Below are 4,999 nucleotides of genomic sequence, written 5' to 3' on the forward strand. Positions count from 1 at the left end.
TGCCTAGCAGATTGCTTGAGCTGTGTGGTTTTGTTTTCCTTTCAACTGTTTGGTGTCTTTTTACGTTACTTTTTAAGATACAGGGGATAATCTGCTCATGTTCATAGTGACTTATTTTTAGATTTGTTCCTGGTTTGGTTGCCGTTTAGGAACTTATATTAAATAGTTTTACCAGTAATATCTAACCCTTGGCTTCTCAAGAGTGTAGCACAATATGTGACCTAGACTTGAGACTAAAAGTGATGATAATATTTGATTTAGAGTACAAGTTTCAAAACAAATGGGAACATTTCCTAGACAGAAGTTGTAATATGCATTTGAGAACTCAAGAAGCTAAGGTATGTGATGATATCCTACTTAGGTTTATTTGAGAAAAAGGATCTTGAAATAATCATACATTTAATATTTCCTTGCCATTACCAATTATAGTACTGTGCACAGAACAGTGGTGAAAGAATAAAAATATCTGAATAGGTAGGTATGTAATATGTTTATTTTGAGACTATTAGCACTGCATTGCCAGATCACACCATTGGCTATCAGGTACAGCAGTTACTTTTGTCAGTGGCAACATCAGATTGTGTCAAAGGAAGGTGAAAACCAATGGTAATGCGTCTTACCAATAGTTCAAAGCTGTATATGCTGGAAAAAGGCTTCTTGACCAATGCAAAGATCAGATTTTGCCCTGAGAGATGGGATTTGGTTATCTTTATCTCGCATAATTCCATTAGGTTATTTTTTTACTGTATTCCAGTCCTTTTCAATCCATCTGCAGCTCTCCATCATTCAGCTCCAGGGAAACCCCATCTGTCCAATGTACCACATTACACAGCAAGTGAGAGAAGGTTACTGGAGTACCTCAGGAAGGTAATGCCAGTCAGAAACAAGAAAGGATAGTACAGGCACATTGCACAGCTTGCAGGGATTCCTCTTTGGAACCACATTTTGAACAGTGGAGCAGGGAAGGTGGTCATGTTTCCCAGAAACAGTAGTATATTGCAGTCATCAGTGCCCAATAAAGAAGAAGTGTGTGTGGTCAAATGGCTAAGGCACTGGACTGGACTCCATAAGACCTGAGTTCTGTGCGTGGCTCTGCTACTGACTCTCTGTGTGATGTTGGGTAAGTCTCTTTGCTGCTCTGTTGTCTGTATAGACTATAAGGTCTTCTGGACAGGGGCTGTCTCTTGCTATTTGTTTGCATAGTACCTAATGCAAAGGGGACACCAATCTCTATAATATAAAAATAAGGGAGGAGGGGTGTAATTGGTGCCGGAGAGAAAAGAGTGGCTAGTCTGAGAAATAGAGAACAAATAGGGAAAGGAAATAACAAAAGAAAGGGGAGGAAGTGGAGAAGGCAAAAACAACTCATTCCCGGTTTGGTTAATCCATTTAAATGTAGAGTCTGGGCCATAGTCACATATTTCCAGGTTTCATTATGCTTCCCAACGTTTCCAGGTTTCATGAGGCTATTTCTGCTTCCTGTGTTGTGAAATGTATCTCCAATAAAGTTCAGTGTAGGGATCTCTGTCTCTGTGGAACTGTAAGTGTGGGTGAGGAAATATTAGTCCACATGGTGACTTCACAAACAGACAGTTACAGCAGGAGTAACAACACATCCCAGAGCTCCTGAGTCCCATGGAAAGCATTACACTTATGATGATGCTAATAATAGGGCTACGTGGAACAAGGAGCTCAGTTTGGGAGATGATAAAAGAAATACGCAGCACCCATTGGAGTCCCTGAAATATCCTTCAGACTCCCAGACATTCAGCCAGCCAGGAACACTTTGCTATAGAAGCATCTGGGTAACTGTAGTGACGTTTGCATCCAAAACACTGGTTATTCTTACTTCATTAGGTGCAGGTGATAAACTTGCTCTTGTCTTGAGCTTCAGTCCTGTGTGTCCTAGCCCAGCACCCTCTGTTTTAAGACTACCCATTATATGGGGTGTGCTAGCTGCTCTGGGCTCCAGATGTAGTGGATGTCATAGGTTCTCCAGGCAGACTCTTTGGTACCAGGGGTCTGCAGTTGCTTTTGCCACTGGATGGGAATCTGGCCCCAGGTGTACACTTTCATGTACCAGATGGATAATTTGGCAGCACTCAGTGATGTCTGAATGAATTGGATTTTTCAGTTCATCCTTATGTTTAAAATCATCTAGAATGATCAGTGACACCTGACTCAGATCCATATTATTTGGCACCCTTTTTAACTATACCACAAAAGTACAGGTAGACTGAGCCATCTTTCTGGGAACTATCATTGTTCAGGAGGGTAGAATAGGGACAAATTGATGCTTCCCTTAAACACTGCATTAGAAAAAGAAAGAATAATTTTACCACAAATTGAATTGAATAAAGAAAACACTATATAACTGACTCAGGAGCCACTGAAGCACTGATGTTTCTCCCAGCTAGCCTAGGTACAACGGTTATGGGCCTGGTAGAGAGCAAAAAGTTCTGAAAATGTGAAACTGTTGGGAACTGTTGAGGTGTAGGACCAGCTGGTGTCTGAATTCATGTGCCCATTGCAGAGGGCTCATAAGGGCCACACAAAATTGCAGGACTCAAGGGAGCATAGAGACTGCTCCCTCTGTGCATCCAGAGGTGGCAGGGAGGAAATGCAGTGCACATGTGCACATGCACACACCCCCTTAGCTAGGGAGGTCAGGAGGAGGATAGTGCTGCACCTTCTGGAGGTAAAAACTCTTAAAAATCATAATCTGGCCTTTAATTGTTGGGCATGAGGATGTTCAGCTGTCAGCTCTTTCAGCCACTTCGCACATCTGGCTGGGGTGCTAATTTTTGCACCATGACAGTGAGACTGGTGCTTACCAAAGTAATAACTCATTAGAGTGAACTGGAGAAAATCACAATTAGCTGCACTGAATTTTTATTTCTTATCATACAAGTTATCTTTGAATGCCCAATTCTAGTTGGCTAGCAGGTGTTTAAACTTTTAAGCAGGCATCCAGCCATAAATGGAAAAGTTGACAAGGTTATGAAAACTCCACCTGTGACTGGTTAATCCTGCCTGAAACTAGGTAGAAATCCATTGTTTCCATCTGCCAAATACTTTAAAAATTGCTATCCAAAAGGAAGGATTCCACACATGGGGAGTAATTCTATTCCATTTTCCAACTTTTCCTTTTTGTTTTTGCTTGGCTGATTTGCAGATGGATGTCTCTCAAAATGCGTTAGCACGTTTCAAAATGCTATTTACTGTGAAGCTCCAACTAACATACAATAGACTGTCTAGAACTTTGAGTAGTCAAAATAATGGGCAATACCACTACTAGATGGAACACCACTGAAGCCATGTGGTCCCGTGTTTCACCGTGATATGAATTTTGCACCAGAGGAGATGAGACGGTGCAAAGGGTACTACACAAAGTTAAATAAATCCAAAGAAAATACATCTTTATGTAAAGAGTGGGATACCTCCATAGGGCTTTTCATGGGAGAATGTGTTACAGAGAGGCAAGAAAGTGGTTTTATCTTCAAATTGTCAAAAGGTATTTCTCCTTCCTGAGACCCCTTATACTTTTTTTGCTTTTGTGCTCTCTCTCCCCCTTGTTAGATTGATTCCTGAGAAGAAGGTTGGTCTGGTGCTTAAGGCACTGAGTTAGGATTCAAGTGTTCTGAGTTAAATTCTTGGCTATGCCACAGGCTTTCTGTTTGAGATTGGATAATGTTCTACCTACCCAGAGTGAGTGTCTGAGGTTAATTCTTTGTTTCTGGAGTGAGATTCATCAGGTGAGGAACGGGGTGCTTCCACTCTACCAACATTCCCTACCATTTACATGTGAGTCTAAAGGACTCATCCTGCAGGCAGTGAGACCTGTGAGAAGATGCACAGTGCTGTATATGTGATGAGGCCTGAGGATGCTGCACTGGAAAAGTGCTCTGACAGGCAAGAGTGCTTCTTGGTGGGGTTGGGAGACCTACAGGGAGTGATCCAATGCTCAAGGATGCCAGTGGAAAGGCTCCCAATGATGGTTGGGTCAGGCCCTAAAATGAGGAAATTGGTACCTTTTCATGAAGGCTTGAAGGTGAGGAGGGACTTAAATGTTCTCAGTCTTCCATAGCCAGACCCTCAAAGACTTGTGTGTTCCCTCCAAATATGGGAAGCCTGTGACAATCTCTACTGGGAAAGGGTTAATCCACCAGGAAGACAGAGGCTAAAGAAAAACACCAGGAAAAGGGCCTCACATTTGGACTGAGGGTGGCCATCTTAAAATATGTATTACCAGCCAGAAGTGATTGATAGCAAAACTGTCTACACGCCTGAATTTATAAATGTCTCTGGTAAATAAAAGGTTAATAACTGTGTTTATGGTTAGAAAAGACCCCTGCCCTCAGATACACACACTTCACTGTACCCAGCTAATCCCTGGAGCAAGGAGGTTTAAGGTAATTTGTGGTGCAGCTGTCCTTTTCTGGAACACAAGCAAATTCTCCTGCATATGGTCAGCTGCAAGAACAAATGTCTATAGCAAATGAAAAAACAAGATGTTCAACCGCAGCCTTCTGCTCATGCAAGAAGGGCACGTGAACAGGGTGTTTGTATGGTCTGAATCAAACTACACAGCACGGAGGGGTTTACTGCACGGCTTATGGCCAAGTGGAAGCAACGTGTCAGTGGTAAGAAAAGAATGTTGGTGATAGAAACCCAACTGATTGACATACAGTGGCTATAAAGTCATAGTAAATCTATTGTTTCGCCAGAAGGAAGGAGGATTAGAAAACGTATAATCATTACAATCCCTGCACGATAAAGCATCAGATCATAGTCGCTCTCCCATTGCTGATGTGGGTCTTAACGGGCCTAATTCTGCAGTCTGTACTCAGGCAACACTCCCATTGGCTTCATCTGACTGAAACTGTAGTCCATGGACATTGCACCTGAGTAAGAACTGCGGAATTTAGCTCAGTAATTTTAATGAGCCAAGTTGTCTGCTATACCCGAGGGCAGAACGTTGGCTGCAGTGTAATGTACA

The sequence above is a fragment of the Gopherus evgoodei genome, chromosome 4 (genome assembly GCF_007399415.2).
Source record: "Gopherus evgoodei ecotype Sinaloan lineage chromosome 4, rGopEvg1_v1.p, whole genome shotgun sequence".
NCBI classification, from domain to species: domain Eukaryota; kingdom Metazoa; phylum Chordata; order Testudines; family Testudinidae; genus Gopherus; species Gopherus evgoodei.